We start from the raw sequence: 20940 nt of genomic DNA, 5'->3' as shown, positions 1-20940 counted from the left end.
TTGGTTTTTATGTTTAAATCCTTCAACCATCTGATAGTGAAATATATAAAGTGCCCTTTTTTTAAAACCACAATTTGAAGTTTTCTCAATTAGTCACCATTTGTCCAGAAGACCAGTATTAGTGATCCTCATGTTCCTGCCTTCCAGGTCTGGCTTCTGGCTCCTTCTAAATGGGAAATTAGCTGCAAACAGACTTAGCAATGTCTGCAAGGCTCAACGAACCATGGGATCCTCTCCTGTTCCCTTCATCTCCCCGAATCCTGGTCTGCCACAGAGTGATTTTTTTTTTTAAGGGAAAAAAAAGGAAATTCATAAATCTGAGAGCTCTCCAACCCGGCAACTGTTGACACCATCTCTGATCCCCAAGTTGGAAAATAGGGAGCCGATAACAGACATGTGCAGGAGGAACCCGGGCTGTAACTGGTTATGAAGCTCATAAATATGCATCTCCAGGCACTGGGTGAGGCGGCCGCAGGATTCCGTGTTTCAGAATGTCATTGCAAATGGGGCCCACTTGTAAAAACACTTTTTCCACTGAGCATTAGCACCACCGAGAGGGAGGTCAACCCCTTGGACTTGTTACAAGGGAACAAAAAAAGAACCTTTCAACTAGGAATTTTATTGACTTTTAACACGTGCCGGTCACCGCCTTTGGGTTTTTTGCATTTCCACAGCAATTTCCTCTCTTTGCCCCACTTTTTATCTCTAAAGGTAGCTTTTTTTTTTTTTTTTTTTGTAAATGGACTAAATAAATATGTCTGTGAAAGGTTGAATCCATAGCAGGATATGGGGGACATGCTGGCCGCGAGGCAGGAAATGTACTTGCCGGGGAATCGATAAAGCAGTCCCTCTCTGGAGGTGTGCTTTTGATTTGGGGAAACAGCCTGAGTTTGTCTGGCCAGAGGAATAACATTCAGCAGCCCCAGCCCCCTGCAGGATGCTGCGATGCATGTGCAGGTCTCAGCAGGATAGCCTAGAAGGTGTTAGTGATACGCTGAGAGGCTGCAGGCAGGAGAGCCCGCCTTATATATTACTCTGTTACTGGGACTTGTCTGGCCCTTCAACCATTTGGCTAATTCTTGGAAACCTCTCTCTCCTGAACCAGGGCTCTGGCTTCCGTTTGATTTGGACTCTTCCAGAAAGAGCTATCTAGGGATAAGATATGCCAGTGGTGAACTGGAGTTGGGCACTTAATTAGATTAGATTAGAACATGAGCTACTGCAGCTGCCAACCCACAGCACCCCCTGAGTGGAGCTCAGCGTGGAAACCAGGAGGGAGGCCCTCTGTGCTCTGGGGAAACTGGAAGAGCAGATCTTCAGATAGTTAGTTGTTTTTAGGAGATGATTTTATGAGCCCACTTCTTGTATCTTCTCCTCTCTAGAAAAACACAAAACCCTTCATGGTGAGATCTGTTCCTGGTGACTAGTAGTAAACTTTGTAAAAAGTTTGTGCATGGGAGCTCCTATTGTGGCGCAGCAGAAACAAATCCGACTAGGATCCATGAGGATGCCGGTTCAGTCCCTGGCCCCGCTCAGTAGGTCTGGGGATGCTGTGAACTGTAGTGTAGGTCACGGATGGGGCTCGGATCTGGCATTGCTGTGGCTGTGGTATAGGCTGGCAGCTGCAGCTCCAATTCAACCCCTAGCCTGGGAATGTCCATATGCTGTGGGTGTGGCCCTAAAAAGCAAAAAAAAAAAAAAAAATTGTGCATGGCTGCAGGCACCTCCCCCTTCACCTGTATCACATACATCCTGATATTCCCCCTTTCCTCTTTGGAGCGGTTTTCTCGGGGCTACCTGAGATGCTACCTCCCAGGCTTAAGTCCTAATTTTGCCCCAAATAAAACCTAACTCTCAACTTTCAGGCTGTGAAGTTGTCTTTTTTTTTTTTTAAGTCTACACAGTGCAAGTTTAAACCCTAGATGGCATCACTGTGACTAATTCAACAGACATTGTCCTCCTTGTGTTTCAGACAAAACTGTTTGCTTTCGCTCCCAGCTGCAGGGCATGTATGTAGGTGCTGGCTCTGGTGGGTGTGTGGTGTGAGGGGTGGGGAGGCCCTACAGGCAGCAGATTCATGTCTCCTCCGAGGCTGTGCTTCTGCCTGGCACCCCCCCCACACACACACCCAACAACCACTGCGTCTCAGGCCAAATACTAGTAATGGTAGCTCCTGGCTCAGGTAGACGTTAAAACGCTAGGGTTCAGGTTTCTCCTCTGTAAATGGGGCGCCAACCGAGCAGCTCTGAAGGCTTGGCCAACTCTCTACATTCTATGGCTGCGAACACATCCTATTTCATTCTCAGAGGGAGGGAGAAAAGTAAGAATGATGAGGGTGCAGAGAGCAGCTTCAGGGAACCCTTAAGATGCCTTGCATCTCGCTCTGTGGGTGGGAGATCATCAAGCCCAGAATCCCCAGGTCCAGACAGACAGATCCATGGGCTGACTTTTGGAATAACCATACCTGCAGCTGGGCCTGAGCCTTCCTACAGCCCCCAAATCGGCGAGGTCTGGAGGGAAGCTTCCGAAGTCTGCTCATTGTTTTGAATGCAAGCAACCTTCATCTTAGGGTGTCTGGAATGGGTAAATCACTGTTCCTGCTGGCAATGTTCAGAGCCAGTAGGGGGCGCATAAACAAGCCCAAGGCCCCGAGGACAGAGACCTGGGTAGGTTGGTCGTAAGGGAATGGCTCACAGAAGGTAAGAGGTAGATGAGTGGGGCGGTGGGGGGGGGTGGTTATATGGCAGATGACGCACAGATGGATGGATGTTGGATGGATAAATGGATATTGGTTGGAATGGTGGTTGCATCATGATGGGTGGATGTTGGATGGGTAAATGGATGTTGGTTGAAATGGTGGCTACATCATGGTAGGTGGAAGGGTGGGTGGGTAGGTGGATGAGGGAGCGGCTACAACAAAGGGACCATTCTCATAATAGCTTTTAGAGAGAAGTAGCCAGTGTTTACAATGATTCCAGTGAATCCTCTAGCTAGAGAGCAGCTTGAGAGCCAAATGTTCCTCATTGGTTTAATATTTTCCACCTTGTGGGTTTGCTCTTCACTGAACCTGGCTCTTCGGCCGAGTTTTTATTATTTCCCAGCTGTCATTTGTATAGTCACACAGCAGTGCCTTTCTTGCCTTAATGGATCATTCATTCATTCATTCATTCAACAGCTATTTATTCATTGTCAAGCTTTGGTCAGGCACCAAGCAACATGCTGGGTCTATTATTTTTCTCAATAAAAGGGAAACGCTGACAGTCTAGAGTAAGCAGACAAAAAGCATACAAGCAGGAAGTCCCACTGTGGTGACGTAGTTTAATGATCCAGCCTGTCTCTGACGTCGCTGGTTTGATTCCTCCACCGAGCACAGTAGGTTAAAGGATCCTGCGTTGCCACAGCTGCGACGCGGTTTCAGACACTGGCCCAGGAACTTCAGTATGCCACAAGTATGACCGTTTAAAAAAATAAGCATACAAGCAAATGAATGTATAATCATACCATGTTATTGATGCTGTGAGGAAAATGAGCATGAAGTAATGAAAGAGAATGACATGGGACTTCCCATTGTGGCTCAGCAGTAATGAAACTGAATAACATCCATAAGAATGAGGTTCGATCCCTGGCCCTGCTCAGTGGGTTAGGGATCCAGCATTGCTGTGAGCTGTGGTGTAGCTTGCAAACGAGCCTCCGATTGGGCGTGGCTGTGGCTGTGGTGTAGGCTGGCAGCTGCAGCTCCAATTTGACCCCTTGCCTGGGAACTTCCATATGCCCAGGTTCGGCCCTAAAAAGAAAAAAATAAAAGAGAATGATGGGTAGGTCTCAGCCAGAGAGAGGTCAACAGGGACTTTTGAAACTTGAACATGACCGAGGCCAAGGGAGAAATACATTTGGTTCATAAGCAGAAGTGTGAGCAGCTGTCAAAGTTATTACCATATAGACCTGGTCCAGCATCTTGGGTCAGCCGTCCTCTTCGGATGTCACCATCTTCTTGTCCCAGTCTGGCAGTGCTGGTCGTAGTCGAAGGTGTGTGTCAGAAATGGGAGCTGCCATACTCCTAATCAGGCCAGATATGGTCCCTTCCAACATGGCAGGAAAGTGTCCTTTATCTGATGTCTTTCCATTATGCTTAATTTCCTGGTTGCAGGTCATGGAACTTCTGATCTTCATCCAAAGATTGCTATAATAAGCTTCAGGGGAAAAAAAACTTATTAGCATGTCTTTCAAAAATTAAACGTTAACAATGATATAGCCACAAGGAGCTATCTGGGATGTGAGTTTCAGTAACAAAAGCAGAATTTAAAAAAATTTTTTTACAAATCTAACATGACAATCTTTATCAATAAATTTAAGCATTTTAATTTGAGTTCTATGATTCTTAAAGTGGAAGTGTAATTCACAATATTGTGTTTCAAGTGTATAGCAAACAGCATAGCAATTCTTTTTTTTTTTTTTTCAGATTATATTCCATTATAGGTTATGATAAGATCTTGGATATACTGGATATAATCCCCTGTGCAATACAGTAAATTCCTATTGCTTGTCTATTTTATGTGTAGTGGTTTGTGTCTATTAACCCCATACTCCTAATTAATTTGTCCCTCCCCCTCACTCTCCCTATTGGTAACCATAAGTTTTTTGATAGCTGTTACTCTGTTTCTGTTTTGTAAATACATTGTTTGTATTTTAGATTCCACATAAAAGTGATATTGTATTTCTTTCTCTGACTTAGTTCACAAAGCATATTCTCTAGGTCCGTCTATATTGCTACAAATGACATTCCATCCTTTTTTATGGCTGAGTAATATTCCTGTGTGTGTGTGCGCGCGTGTGTGTGCGCACGTGCACATCTTCTTAGGCCCCACCTGTTGATGGGGACTTGACTTGTTTCCGTGTCTATTATAAACAGTGCTGCTATGAACATAGGGTGTAAGTGTCTTTTTGAATTAGAGTCTTAGTTTTTTCAGGTAGTTTAACCAGGAGTGGAATTGCTGGATCATGTGGTAGCTCTAGTTTTTTAAGGAACCTCCATACTGTTTTCCATAATGGCTGCACCAATTTACATTCTCACCAGTAGCAGGAAAAGGCATGCCCCTTTCTCCACATTCTCTCCACCATGTATTATTTGTAGACTTTTTGATGACAGCCTTTCTGACCAAGGGGAGATGAGACCTCACTGTTGTTTTGATGTGCATTTCTCTAATAATTAGTGATGTTGAGAATCTTTTCATGTTCCTTATGGCCATCTGTATATCTTCTTTGGGAAAATGTCTATTTAGGTCTTCGGCCCATTTTTTGATTGGGTTGTTTTTTGATATTGAATTGTCTGAACTATTTTTGTATTTTGGAGATGAATCCCTTATTGGTCACATCCAAACTAGCATTCAATATCTACTGAAACAATTTTTTTCTCTCTCTCAAATCACCCTATTTTCTACCAAATATAGCCAAAATAAGACTAATTTGTTTGCAAGATAAGTCTGGTTAATTGATCACGTAGCTCTTTTAAATTGGCTATGTGGGAACTGTTCATAAGGAATCTCAGATGGAGTCTTTCAAAGGTCAGAAAAAGCAGGTCACAGATCTACCTGCAATATCTATAGATTTGGGTGGATTCCTCTCTCTTCAAGGTCCCCAAAATACCTTGAAATTGTGATGCCTGTTAGAAGGTGGCCTTCCTTATTTATAAATAAATAAGGAAGCTGATAAAGCTGCTGAGAATCTAAGTATTTCCAATTTCTGGAGGGATCAGTTAAAGAAAAGTGTTTCAATTCTCCTTACAAAGGTATAATTTATCAAAGTGCTGTAAATCATAATTAGCTTGAGGGGAAAGGTTTCCTTACCGCTAGAAAACACAGATTAAAAAACAGTCATAATGGAGTTCCTGTTGTGGCTCAGTGGGTTAAGAACCCTACATTGTCTCTGTGAGGACGCAGGTTGAATCCCTGGCCTCGCTCAGTGGTCTAAGGATCCAGCTTTGCCACAAGCTGTGGTGTAGGTCACAGATGCAGTTTGGATCCAGTGTGACTGTGGCATAGGCTGGCAGCTACAGCTTCCGTTCGACCCCGAGCCTGGGAACCTCCATATGCCGCAGGAGCGGCCCTAAAAAGCAAAAAGAAAAAAAAATTTTTTTTGAAAAATTTAAAAAATTAAACTTTTGAGGATCCTCCCTGGGGCTAAGAAACTATGGCCCTCAGTTCAGTTTTTGATCTGAAGAGGCTCACGTACAGCCTCTGGTGCTAAAGGTAGCACCTTAGAGTGTCTTCAGAGTGAAAAGGTGGTTCAGACAGAGGAGGGCTAGGAGTACTTGAATAAAGGAGAAGAGAAGGCAGCAATAGTTTTAGGTTCCTTTTTTTTATTTTTTTGACTTTTTAGGGCCACAGCATATGGAGGTTCCCAGGCTAGGGGTCCAATCAGAGCTACAGCTGCCGGCCCACACATAGCCACAGCAAAGCCAGATCCAAGCCGTGTCTGCGACCTACATCATAGCTCATGGCCATGCCGGATCCTTAACCCACTGAGTGAGGCCAGGAGTTGAACCTGCGTCCTCATGGATCCTAGTCAGATTCCTTTCTGCTGCGCCACGATGGGGACTCCAGGTATCTTTTATGTCATTAATCTTTCATTAGCTTTCTACAACAAATCTTTCAATGAGGCTGTTGAATTTTGGAGACTTTTGGGGCTTATGCATGACAATTAAATAGGTACAATATTGTTTTTGTTTTGTTTTGTCTTTTGAGAGCCACACCCTTGGCATATGGAGGTTCCCAGGCTAGGGGTTGAATTGAAGCTGCAGCTGCTGGCCTACGCAGAGCCACAGCAACGCCAGATCCAAGCCACGTCTGTGACCTACACCCCAGCTCATGGCAACACCGGATCCTTAACCTCCTGAGCGAGGCCAGGGATTGAACCCACAACCTCATTGTTCCTAGTCGGATTCGTTTCCGTTGCACCACAATGGGAACTCCTAAATAGGTACAATATTGTTAAAAACATTTGTTAATATTATAACAATTTAAAAGTCTTTGCAGGAGTTCCCTTGTGGCTCAGTGGGTTAACTCTCTGTCGTCATCACCACTGTGGCAAGGGTTTGCTCCCCGGCCTGGGAACGTCCACATGCCCCGAGATTTTTGCAATTGAAAGGATCCAAGGAGCTAGCCCTACAAATATTTTTTCCTGCTAATTTAATTTTAGAAAAGAGAAGAGTTCCCACTGTGGTGCCACGGGATTGGCAGTATCTCTGCAGCACCAGGACACAGGTTCAATCCCTGGCCCAGCACAGTAAGTTAAGGGATCCAGCATGGCCACAGCTATGGCTTAGGTCACAAATGTGGCTTGGATATGAGCCCTAGCCCAGGAATGCCATAGGCCATGGGGAAGCCAAAAAAAAAAAAAATTAAATAAATGAAAAGTAGAGAAAAACTCTTACCCCTCTAGTTTCTGGTCTACCTTGCAGGTGGGAATCCAGGAGATGGATATCCCCTTCTTGGCCATTTCAGGGCGGGACCTCCTTTCATTCCCCACTAGGTGTCTGCAGGCACAGCAGGACCTACAGGTGGCGGTCTGTCCAGAGGCTGTTTGGTCTTTGAGGCACAGTTTCCCATTAGCCATTTGCCCCATTAGCCTGATTCCAATGTGAGATATGATCTGGACCACCTTCTGGGACGGGCTGGTGGATCCAAAGTGTGTTGCTTCTCAGCGCAACTTCCCAAGGAGCTACCCGGGGGTTAGTTTGACTCTCTGCCATGTCTTGGTTCCTTCCTCCAATCACCAAAAACGGCTTCGGGTGCTCAGAAGCCACGATGAGCAGTCTCGAGATCGTGGCTCCCCAGCAGAGCAGTATTTAGGTGATGGCTGTGGTGGGGTTTGCCTGCAGGACTGCTGGGTGTCACAAGGTTGATCCTCAGCCACCTGGGCGCACCTCGTGCCCAGCAGGACCAGATGTCCCTTGTCCTTCAGAGCTGACATAATTCAGTTTTTCGTTTCACTAGGGAAAGTTTTGTTCAGACCATATGCCAATTTTTTTTTCAATTTAAGCCAAATTTAACAAAACCCCAGCCATCTCTGTTTTCCTGGGCCTCCTACCCATATCCCTCTAGGTCCCTGCCTAGGAAATGTACCAGTGCCCCTTAAGACTCTAAGTCTTCCTTTTTCCTTTTTTTTTTTTTTTTTTTGCTTTTATGGCCGACCCACAGCCTCTGGAGTTCTGGGCCGGGGATCAGATCCTAGCCGCAGTTGCCACCTATGCTACAGCTGCGGCGCAACACTGGATTCTTTTTTTTTTTTTTTTTTTGCCATTTCTCAGGCCGCTCTCATGGCATGTGGAGGTTCCCAGGCTAGGGGTCTAATCGGAGCTGTAGCCACAGGCCTACGCCAGAGCCACAGCAACGCAGGATCCCAGCCGCGTCTGCAACCTACACCACAGCTCACGGCAACGCCGGATCGTTAACCCACTGAGCAAGGGCAGGGACCAAACCTGCAACTTCATGGTTCCTAGTCGGATTCGTTAACCACTGCGCCACGACGGGAACTCCCAACACTGGATTCTTAACCCATGGTGCTGGGCCAGGGATCAAATCTGCGTCCCAGTGCTGCCGAGACACTGCCAATCCCATTGTCCCACAGCAGGAACTCCAAGACTACGTCTTAAGTAAAAACAGCTGGAATAAATGTGGAGGGCTTGGAGTTCCCATTGTGGCTCATCAGTAATGAACCCGACTGGTATCCAAGACGGATGTGGGTTTGACCCCTGGCCCCTCTCAGTGGGTTAAGGATCCAGTGTTGCTGCAAGCTGCAATGTAGGTTGCAGATGCGGCTCGGAGTCTGTGTTGCTGTGGCTGTGGGGCTGTGGTGTAGGCCAGCAGCTGCAGCTCCAATTCAACCTCTAGCCTGGGAACATCCATGTGCTGCAGGTGCGGGCCTTAAAAAATAAATTTCGAGCGCTCATCACTTAAAAGCAATGAGATCCAAATAGCAGGAGAACTCAGCAGAACCCCTGAGGAGTACTGAGAAGCCAGTGGGGCTCGATGGGCCGGTGCCGGTACCAAGCACCTACTGAAGGTAGACTCGAGGTGTCTGCCGGTGGGCAGCTCTAATCTCCTGCATATATTGATAAAAAAAATCAGTAGAAGATCTAAGAAATGGAACGTTTACCCTCTGCTACAATTATCTTTTCAGAAATAAGTTGTGGTTTGTTTTTGTCATTGTCTGAAAATATTCCATTTGATTCACCGGTTCTTTAGTTTATGGACATTTGGATTGTTTTCAGTTTTTTGTTCTTGGGAACATCCTTGCTACAGTCATTCTTGTATAGGTTTCCTGATAACATGTGTGCAAGTTATGTCGAGTCTGTTGGGAATATACCTTGAAGCGGCATGGCTCTGTCATAGAGGACCAGCTAGGCAATCTTGCAGCCTAAGATTAAATTCTCCTCCATGGGAGCTGAATTGTAGGAGCCGGCCCAGATATTTGCGCCTGCTAATTTAATTTTAGAAAAGAGAAAAGAGTTCCTGTTGTGGCTTAGCGGTGAAGAACCCAACACAGAGTGTCTGTGAGGACACAAGTTCCATCCCTGGCCTGGTGAGTTAAGGATGTGGCATTGCTGCGAGCTTCAGCATAGGTCATAGATGCAGCTCAGATCCCGTGTCGCTGTGGCTGTCGTATACGCCACAGCTACAGCTCTGATTCAACCCCTAGCCTAGGAACTTCCCATGCCGGAAGTTTTGCTGTAAAAAGAAGAAAGAAAAAAGATTCTGAGCCCTGAGTAATTGGTGCCTAGAGAAACTGACTTCCTTCCCAAAGGTGGCAGTGGGGCCGCCTCTACCACGACCCTAGTTTCGATTCTCTCATTTAGTTCACAACATGACCCCTCCACGTTGCATTGGAAAAGGGCTCTGGTTGCACAGTTGCCCATGCTGCTGAGCCGATCATCAGGAGAAACCAACCAGATGATGAAGGCAAAGGCTACGTGGCACTGGAGAGCACAGAGGCCATGTCCAGCTGCCCCGCTGAGCGTCGCCCCAGCCCCCAGCAGCTCTTGCATCTTGCAGAGGCCTCTGGGAGGCTAGATCACGCTGCTTCCCTCTGCTCTGTCAGCCAGGAAACAGGAGCCCCTGTGATTAAGCTGGAGTTCTGGCCTTAGAAGTAAAAATAGCCAGTGACTCATGGCCAGAGCCAAGACCAGACAGATCCAGTTTTATCACTCGGGGCTAAGGCGGCTCCATAAAGCTGTCACTTCTGCTGCTTGCTGCCACAGTTCCACCACCCAAGGTAGGGCGGTGGTTTGGCAATCTGCATGTTAGGAGGTTCTGCTCTTCCTGAGGTGTGTTTAGCCTGGAAAAGAAGGCCCCAAAAGAGAGGGTGGTATTCTGGGAACCACCGGAAAGAGGGTGTGGACATAACCAGAGCCGGGTTTGATCCCATAGGTGGGAGAACCATCTACCTAGGCTGAGTGGAATTGGAACAGGTGTCCCCACAAGGGGTGAACTCCCCGTCACTGGGAGGGTCCCAGCTGGGGCTGAGTGAGATGAAGCAGCAATGCACGGTAGCCCTAGTTGGTGGGGGGAAGGGGTGGGAAGGGTGTAAGTCACCTGAGCAGAACTGTCAGTGGTCAAGGGCCTGGCTCCATGGCTCTGCTATCCTGAAAACCAGTTCAGCATCTGCCCCTTGCACAACCCAATGTGGGCACTACCCCTCCGGGGCCTCGGTCCCTCCTCTCCCTGTAGGAAGGGTTAAAGGAAATGGGATGGACATGAAGGATGTCCTGCCAGACAGGTTACTTCCAGCTCTGTACTCAAATCCCGAAGGCCCTTCTGACAGTGCAGCCTTAGAATTTCACGCCATCAGTAAAGAGCTGTGGTAGGTATTCAGAGTCACTGCAGTTGTCCCCTTGATCCCCTAAGTGCTCAAATGCCCTCCCCATCCTGTGCCAACCTTCTGGCCCAGGCCGGCCCCCCTGCTTGAACTGTTGCAGTAGCCTCCTGACTGCAGCTGCCTGCACCTCTCCTCCTCCAGGCAGCCTCCAGAAGGCTCTTCCTAAAACCCAGAGGAGAGCAAGTCACTGCAAAGCATTCTGCTTTGCACTTTTAGTTTTGTTTTTTGGTTTTTTTGTTTTTTGCTTTTTTAGGGCTTCACCTGCAGCATATCGAAGTTCCCAGACTAGGGGTCGAATCAGAGCTGCAGCTGCCGGCCTACACCACAGCCATAGCAACATAGCATCCAAGCCACGTCCCTTCGAACTACACGCAGCTCATGGCAACACTGGATCTTAACCCACTGAGCAAGGCCAGGGATCCAACCCGCATCCTCATGGATACTAGTTGGGTTCATTACTGCTGAGCCACAACGGGAACTCCCTGCTTTGCACTTTGAACATATCCAGGCTTCTCTCCGTGGCCCTGCCGTGTCTCTCTTCTCATCACACACATATGCTAGCTGGTTCACAAAGCTCTAGCCACTCGGGAGTCTGTCTGTCTGTTCCTCAAATAGGCTAGGCCTTCCCACCTGGGGGCCTCTCTGGCTGTTTCCTCTGCCCATCCCTCCTCCTCTTTCCAGTTTTGGCTTAAATATCATCCCTCAAGTCAGCCTATGTGAACACACTTTGAAAACCGGAACTTCCTCCCCCTTCCCTGCTGCCCTCCCCAGTGCTGCCCTCAGGACCACCGGCTCCATGGGGTGAGGACCAGAGTCAAGCTGGGAAACTGTGTCCTCTTTTGCTTTATTTTTTGTCTTGTTAGGGCCACACCTGCAGTGTATGGAAGTTCCCAGGCTAGGGGTCGAATCAGAGCTGCAGCTGCCAGCCTACGCCACAGCCACAGCAACTCGAGATCTGAGCCATGTCTGCCACCTACACCACAGATCGCAGCAACGCCGGATCCTTAACCCACTGAGCGAGGGCAGGGGCCGAACCTGTGTCCTCATGGATATGCATTGCTTTCTTAACCTGCTGAACCACAACAGGAAGCCCCTGGCCACTTTCTCTGTGTGTAGATGGAATCCTGATGACACAGTCAGTGGGTAAGAGCGCCGATGTTGGAGCCAGGTGACTACTAGCCGATTAACTAACTGCAATTTTAAGACCTAAGGTTCCTAAGCCCCCTGTGCTGGTTTCCTCTTGCCCCAGGCTTGTTGTGAGCTCCGGTGAGCTAACAAAGTGCCTCTGGGTGCCACATGCCATGGCCACACTGCGGCACTACGCTGGTCCACACTGCCCAGGGCCAAGGAAATCGTAGGGGCCCTGCTGGCCAGTTGGGGACAGCTCAGAGGCCTTGTCGCATTTCAGCGGTTAAAGCGGCCTCTTCCTGGTCTGGGTTTGGCTGCATTATGGGGAGAAGCTGGTTTCCATTTTCCAGCTGACATCCCTCACCGGCCTGCCCCTCTCACGGCACAGGTGTAAAGAGTTGAATCTTGTCCCTCCAAATCCCACATCACCTGGAACCTCAGGATGTCACCTTATTTGGAAGTAGGGTCTTGATAGCGATGTAATCGGTCAAGGATCTCGAGATGATGATTCTGGATTGGGGTGGGCCCTAAATCCAGGGACAGGTGTCCTCAGAAGACAAGCGAGGGAAGAAGACACAGAGAAGCTGAGGGAAGGTGGAGGCAGAAGTCAGAGCAGTGGGGCCCTGAGCCAGGGAAAGCCAGCAGCCACCAGGAGCTGGCAGAGGCGGGGGCAGGGGTGCTCCCCGAGAGCCCCCAGGGGGAGCCCACTCCTTGACTTCAGACCCTGGCCTCCAGAGCCGTTGAATACATTTCTGTTGCTTTAAGTCACCCTTAAAATGTATGATGGCAGCCCTAGCAAACTAAACACGGAGGCTTCAGTATTATCTCATACCAGCTCTGTGTGATAGAATCCCACTCTTCAAAAAAAAAAAAAAAAAAGTTAGTTTCTAAGTACTGGCTATTCTTTTTTTTTTTTTTTTGGCCATGCCCACAGCATATGGAAGTTCCTGGGCCAGGGATCAAACCTGAACCACAACAGCAACTCAAGCTGCTACTGTGATGATCCTAGGTCCTTAACCTCTGAGCTACAAGGGAACTCCAGTACTGGTTGTTTTAAATGCTTGTTGGGGTGTGTGTTTGTGTATGCAGGCGCCTCACTCAGCAGCTTCTCATAGCTCTAGATGCAGTGTCACCATAGGAGCTTTGTCAGCCTGGAAGAAGTGAACAGCGTTGTCACTTGACATTTCTGCAGCTGTCACAGGCTTACTTGCTGTGACATGGTTCCCACCTCCTGTCCAGGGTCAGCTCCTCTGGGCATCAGACACTCTACAAGGACCCTGGCTGGGCCTTCTCTACGGGGATCCCATAAGCCAGGTTCCTTGGGGGTCAATGGCTGCAGCTCAAACCAAATCACTCCCCCTCCCCAGCAACACTCCAGGATCTAAGAACCTGCCATCCTAAAAAGAAGACCCTCTTCCCAATTTAATGAGTTCTGTTGCACATGCTTCTCATGGCAAGATGTCCAATCATCAAGAAAGGCTTTGGAGGGAGTTGCCATTGTGGTGCAGCAAAAATGAATCCAACTAGTAACTGTGCGGATGCAAGTTCAATCCCTGGCCTCGCTCAGTGGATTGAGGATCTGGCGTTGCCGTGAACTATGGCGTAGGTCGCAGTCTCGGCTCAGATCCCAAGTTGCTGTGCTTGTGGCGCAGGCCAGCAGTTGCAGCTCCGATTTGACCCCTAGCCTGGGAACTTCCACAGGCCTCACGTGCAGCCTAAAAAAAAAAAAAAAAAAAGGCTTTGAGATGTTAATTTTATAGCTGCTAGCATCTCAAATGTCACCTAGAATGAACCACAGGAACTGAGGCCTCAAAGCACTGGTTTTGGACCTAAATCTCTGTTAATATGGACCCACTGAGGAGGGGTCATGCTCGGGCGAAGGAGTTGAAGGTCTGGAAAGGAGCAGTGCTGGCTGATGTGTTTGGAGGTTCCCTGGCAGGAGGGGCGCCCTGGGCTCCCCCCGACAGCCTCTCACTTTCACCCGTGTCCCAAGCTCATGAGGCAGGGTTGCTCTGTTATCTCATTCCACAGTGAGAAAATAGAGAGGCAAGGTTCAAGCAAGGCCAAGCTTGAGTTCCTGTTGTGGCTCAGCAGAAACGAATCTGACTAGCATCCATGAGGATGCAGGTTCAATCCCTGGCCTTGCTCATTAGGTTAAGGATTCTGCATTGCTGCACCTGTGGTGTAGGCCATCTGCTACAGTTCCAATTTGACCCCTAGCCTGGGAACTCCATATGCCACAGGAGTGGCCATGAAAACATTAAAAAAAAAAAAAAAAGGCCAAGCAAAAAACTGTTGGCCACACAGCAAGTGGCAGGGCCAGGATTCAAGTCCAGGCAGGCGAGCAGCCCCAGTGCCTGCAACCTTCATACTCTGCAGTTGCCAAGAACCTGTGTTCTGCTGGGCTCAGCTGCCACAAGTTAACTCACGGGCACTTTTGGTTGTACCTTCTCACAGGAAGCCAGCCACTCCCATGCTATTTCAGTAGTTCCTGAACTGCTCTTTTAGCAGTTCTTGTGTATTCTTCTTTTGTAGATGAGGGTATTTGGGTGGAGAGGGGATTCGACACTGCATGTCTGAAGGACCAAATTAGCCATGAATTAGGGGGGTCCAGACCCCCTGCATTCTCAGTTCCCAGGGTTAGCTCGAACTGGTGGTTGTGATGGTTATTTTTTTATGTGAATTAATTTTTTATTGACATTTAGTTGACTTACAGTGTTGTGGTAGTTTTAGGTGTACAGCAAGGTGACTGAGACATATATATGTATATATATTCAGATTTTTTTTTTTTCAGATTCTCTTCCGTTATAGGTATTACAAGGTACAGAATATAGTTCCCTGTGCTGGATAGTAGGTCCTTGTTGTTTATGTGACAATTTTAAGTGTCCATTTAGGGAATGTTTTTGCATGAGATTAACATTTAAATCCATGAATTTTTGCATAGGCAGACGGCTCTTACTAACCTGGTGGGCAGCATCTGATCAGTTGAAGCCCTGACTAGAACAAAAAGTCCAGCCTGACCAGGCAAGATGGAACTCTCCTGGGCATCCTCTTGGCAGCTTTTGCACTGGAGCTACAGCATCAGGTCTCCAGGCCACTGGCCTCCATAATCATGTGAGCCAATATCTCATAATCTCTCTCGCTCTCTCTCATTTGTGTATTTACACACACACGTGTGTGTAGTTACATATGTATGTAAGTACGTATGCATATTTACATATACACACACATGGTTGGTTCTGTTTCTCTGGAGAACCCTAATATCATGGTTAAATATCTCCCCAGGAATCACTAGATTTCTCCCCTGAGAAGATGGAGCCCTTAGCTAAGGAGGAAGGTGCACATCTTGCTCAATCCTTTCAACCACCAGATGAGGTAAGCGCTGGCTCCCTATTTTAGAGATGGGAAAGTTGAGGCCTAGGGAGGTGACAGAAAACGTGCCGAGTCACACAGCCATTTAGCGGGTGAGACAGAATTATAGCCCCACCCTGCCTAGCTCCCAAGTCCACGCCCTTTCCCTGATGGTGCCCCCGCCTCCTACACCCCCTCCACCCCATCCGCCACACTCCGGCAGCCACATTTGAGGGGAAAACCCTGCAATCACCAATGTGTGGAATAAAGGCTAAAGTTGTTAAGTGCTGGCTTGAAATCTAAAGCTGAAAGGGCCCTGAATGTCCTCAGCAAAAGCCCCCCTCCCACTCTGCCCCGGAGGGTGGGGCCTGAAGCCAAAGACGGCTCCCATCCCCGAGCGGGACCTGCTTATCCGTGATGCTCATGGGTCAGTCCCCTTTCTGCTCGCAGAGAACGTGACAAATCAGAGGTCACCTTGGTTTTACACTTACCATCTTTCCAGAGCAGTACACGAGGCCCCACTAACAGCTCTGGTATATGCCAGCGTATAGGTATATCCTGACTTAATCAATCTCCTTTTGATACACACTTAGGTGACTTCCAGTCTTTTCAAAATAGTGCAACAAATCTTTGTGCACGTACCTCTGTGTAGCCGTGAAGCATGGCGGATATTGCATTTGTTGCTAATGTAGAAAATGTCCCTATGTCTTAAGACTGTATTCTTTTTGGCTTAAAATTTTAAACACCTTTTTGAGGATAGTTTCTTCAAACTTTTTATACCTTTGGCTACATTTACGCAAAACATCTTTTAAATCTAGCTTCTATGTATGTGAAATTCTCCTGGAGTGCTAAGTCAGCATATGACATGGATTTATAGAACTCTTTGGAACAACAAAATAGCATTTAATTACCTACAAAGTAATAAACACGAAGAATGTAATAGATAATATACTACTTTCATAACCACGGGATTAAAATCCTTTCACTGAAAATCTGTGAAAGTAGTTAATACATTTGATAGTGGAGCTAAAACCTAGCAACATCGCCCCCCAGTGGCTTGTTGGAGGATTCCGTCCACTAGGAACCCAAGTTCATCCCTTTCCTGACCGCTGTTCAGGAGGCTGGTGGCCGCCGTGTGGCGCTAGCTTGGGAGGCCAGCTCCGATAAGGGCATCTATTCATTCCTGTGACTTTTGGGTCAGAAGCAGAGCGACACTGGAGCTGGGTGGCACAGCTTTCTTCTTGAGTAGCTGAATATGGAGGTTCTTCATGAAATCAATGAGCTCAAAGGATTTTAACTGCCTTTCACTGGTGTATCTTCCAGACCTCACAAACCTCCAACTAGTTCAGTGCTGACGGCCCATCGAACCTCTTCAGTTTATTAAAACGCACGTACGTGCCTGGCTGGCATCTCCCTCACCTCTAGAAGCTGATTCTGGGGTCACAGGCCTAGACTTGAGTGGGTTTTGTTTCGTTGTAAAGCCCCACTGGTGATGGGGAGCATGGGGGCTGCCAGCTCCCTGTACGTGTTGGGAGGAGATGGGGAGAGAAGAGGGCTCTGTGGGGAAAGAGCCCTCACCTCCCCCAAGCAGGTGCTTCTTAGACCTGCCAAGGGTGCTGACCAAGGGCAGAGAGACTGGGGGTCATTACACAGACTTGTCTTTACACTTGAAATGCCCTCCCAGGCAGCGTTCTATGACAGGAGACATTAAGTTATTTGGGATACTAAGAAAAGAGGCCATGGAGTTCCCTGGTGGTGAACTCCATGGCTCTGCCTTGGATCTGGGATGAGAGTTGGACCAGAGATTCACAACCCAGAAAGATTTCACTCCCGCTGGAATCTGACAGGATGCCTCCCCAGCCCCAGTGAGGCCTGGGGGAATGGTCGACCTTGGCCTGGTCTGGGCCACTCAGCCCGCATCCCCAGAGACACACAGGCTCCCCGAGGTGACCGTGAGGAGACAAGGGAGGCTGAGTAGCTGGTGCGGCACCTCCAGTCACGATGAGGCTCCACCCCAGCAGGGGGCTGCCGGCTGTCCTCACCCCCATCACCGATCTTGCTCCTGGGAAAACCTAGAACCCCTGATCTGATTACATTTTTTTTTTTTTTTGGTCTTTTTGCCTTTTCTCGGGCCACTCCTGCGGCATATGGAGGTTCCCAGGCTAGGGGTCCAATTGGAGCTGTAGCCGCCAGCCTATGCCAGAGCCACAGCAACGCCAGATCCAAGCCATGTCTGTGACCTACACCACAGCTCACAGCAACGCTGGATCCTTAACCCACTGAGCAAGGCCTGGGATTGAACCTGCAACTGATGGTTCCTAGTCAGATTCGTTAACCACTGAGCCACAACGGGAACTCCTGATCTGATTATGGACCCTCTCTTGTCCTTTCAGCCCTGCAGAGAAGCCTTCCCTGCTCTAGGGTACAACCTATTAGCCACCCAGCTCTCCTAACGCCCCTCACCTTTCTCTATTTTTTCCATAGTCATCGTCTAATATATATTTACTAGCTCTATTGTTGCCCCCCTCCCCCCGCCCCGACTGCCCCAGTCAGAATGTAAGCTCCAGGAAGGTGGATTCTTTCCTTTTTTCCTTTTTAGGGCCACACCCATGGCATATGAAAGTTCCCAGGCTAGGGGTCTCATCGGAGCTGTAGCCACCGGCCCATGCCACAGCCATAGCAATGCAGGATCCGAGCCACGTCCGCGCGATGTACACCACAGCTCAGGGCAACACCAGATCCTTAACCCACTGAGCAAGGCCAGGGATCGAACCTGCGTCCTCATGGATATTAGTCAGGTTTGTAACCCACTGAGCCACAATGGGAACTCAAGGCAGATTCTTATTTTTTTGTTTACTGATGGATCTTTCGGTATCTAGAAGGCATCTGATAAATATTTCCTGAATGAATAAACGAACAAACAAGTGAACAGATGAGGATGTGGAGATTACTTCCATAATCCTCAAAAAAAAAAAAAAAGTTCCTGTCGTGGCAGAAACAAATCCGACTGGGAACCATGAGATTGCAGATTCAATCCCTGGCCTCACTCAGTGGGTTAAGGATCCGGCGTTGCCGTGAGCTGTGGTATTGGTCGCAGATGCAGCTTGGATCTGGCGTTGCTGTGGCTCTGGAATAGGCTGGCGGCTACAGCTCCAATTAGACCTGTAGCCTGGGAACCTCCATATGCTGTGGGTGTGGCCCTAGAAAAGACAAAAAATAATAATAATCCTCTCCCACCCTGACTTGTTCTAGGTCTGGCCACCAGGGAAGGGCCAGTGTCCATCTACCCTGGCCAAGCCAGACAGGGACACGGCCCATCGGTAGGACATGGGGCTGAGTGAGCAGCAGAGACTTCAGTGCCAGTGGGGACAGTGACCTCCAGTGGCCATGAGAGGAGGTGGTGAGCGAGTCCCTCTCACCTCTGTATGCAGAAGTGTGATCTGCCTTCCCTCTGGGCCTTTGTTTCCACGCCTCGCTTCTGCCCCCTTCTTGTCTCTCACCCTCTCCTTTGCCAAAGCAGGGAAGGCCCAAGTCTTCAGAGCTGTGAAGAAACTTCTTCAGATGAATTTGTCCAAAGCCCTGTCTCTCCGAGACACACCCACACCAGGTGAGGGAGCAGAGACTGAAATACAGCCATTAACCCAGAGGGAAGGTGCACGAGGATAGGTGAGTCCAGCTGGGACGGGGAGATGGGCCAGTCATCCCCAGGGACTCGGGACCCACGTTATTTATTTATTTTGCTTTTTAGGGCTGCACCCGCAGCATATGGAGGTTCCCAGGCTATAGGGGTCGAATCATAGCCATGGCAATGACAGATCCAAGCTGCTTCTGCCACCTACACCACAGGTCACGGAACCCACTGCACAAGGCCAGGAATCGAGCCTACGTCCTCATGGATACCAGTCTGGTTTGTTTCCGCTGAGCCACGACGGGAACTCCAGGACTTATGTTACTTAAATGGACACTGACAGTTATTTTGGTAAGAAGCATCAGGTGAAGAAGCGAGTGCTCTCAGCAAAGACAGCAGGGGTGGCTGCAGGGGGACAAAGATCAGCCGAAGGACAGGCTGTGACTTACCCTCCTGCTCACTCTTGTTTCCCCAGGAGGCCCTTGCCCTGGACACCCTACTTGAGGAGGCCCCTTTCCCAAGGGCTCGAGCATGGTCACTGACAGCAGCCCTGAGCCACCACGTCCTGGCCAAGTGCCCGGCTTGTGATGGAGCCCTCGCTTCTGCTGCCAGGCAATCCCGAATCTTCCCCCCGCCGCAGGCCGGGGCGGAACAGCCCTGCCTCCTCACCCCAGGCACCGGAAGCCCCATCCAACTGCAGATTCAGGTGCTGGGCAGGTTCCTACATGTGAACGCTAAGCAGGAATACTGCCCAAGGGTCAGGCTGGCCCCCGCTGCGGGATGCTTCCCCAGCCACCACGCAGATAGAAGCAGGGGGCTTTAGATCAGGACACTGAGCTGACACCACCTGGACTTTATTGCCGCTTCTGTAATGGACAGTCAAGGTGACAGGTGACAGGCAACTATGCCTGTAAACACGCACTTCAGCCGAAGTACATCTGCCCCCTCCCCGCCCATCACCCCTCCACTGAGTGTGGCCAGGGAGCCGCCACTCACGGAGACACGGGGTCCGTGATCACTCCTGCCTGCCCAGGGATCAACCACTGCAAAACACATCTTGCTACAGCCGCAGGAAGCTTAAAAAAAGACCTTTTCCCTCTGAAGAGCTGACGGCATCGCCCACACATGATCCTCTCAGTTGGCAGCCCTGGTAAAGCAGCTTTACTGCCAGTGATGAACCAGAGAAGAGCTTTCAGTGCAAATGCACTTAACCAGTAGAAACCGTCTCTGGGGAAAGCTTTTCCTCTCCTGACTTCCCAGCCTCAGCCGTGCATCAAATCACCGGAGGCGCCTAAAGAATCCTGATGTGTAGACCGTGCTCCAGACCGAGGGTACTGGGCCTCCGGAGGCGGCACCCAGGCATCCAGGCCTGGCAGCTCTTTGGGTGACTTCAAGGTTGAGAACCACCAGACCAGACGGCTGCTATTTAAAATGTCTTCATGTTGAATGTGACCTGCGTTGTGACAATTCTGCGTGTATCCACCTGCCAGCTCTCTACACCGTAAATCGTCCCATCTGCCACCTTCCCTTGTAAAGGGAGCAGACATGTCTGGTTAACTAGGTTGTGGATTAAACAAGGTGGACCTTCTTTCCAACTCTCTTCCTGCTGCTGACCCGACATGAAGAAAGCCGGTTCTTCCATCCTCAGCAGCTTCCTGCCAGAACCTGGATCTGCGGGTCCTGAACTCACTCTCTGACCCCATTCAGACGGGGAAGGGGCCCTGGGGGTACCCTTACCTGTGTGACTCATCGTGTTCATTGTGTCACAGTGACGGCATCAAGCATCACAAAGTCATCCATAAACTAGGAGTTCCCATTGTGGCACAGCGGAAACAAATCTGACTAGTAACCGTGAGGTTGCAGGTTCAATCCCTGGCCTCGCTCAGTGGGTTAAGGATCCAGAATTGCCATGAGTTGTGTAGGTCACAGACGTGGCTCAGATCTATTGTTGCTGCGGTGTA

This window comes from Phacochoerus africanus, chromosome 1, assembly GCF_016906955.1.
Source record: "Phacochoerus africanus isolate WHEZ1 chromosome 1, ROS_Pafr_v1, whole genome shotgun sequence".
NCBI classification, from domain to species: Eukaryota; Metazoa; Chordata; class Mammalia; order Artiodactyla; family Suidae; genus Phacochoerus; species Phacochoerus africanus.
This window is presented reverse-complemented; position numbering follows the sequence as displayed.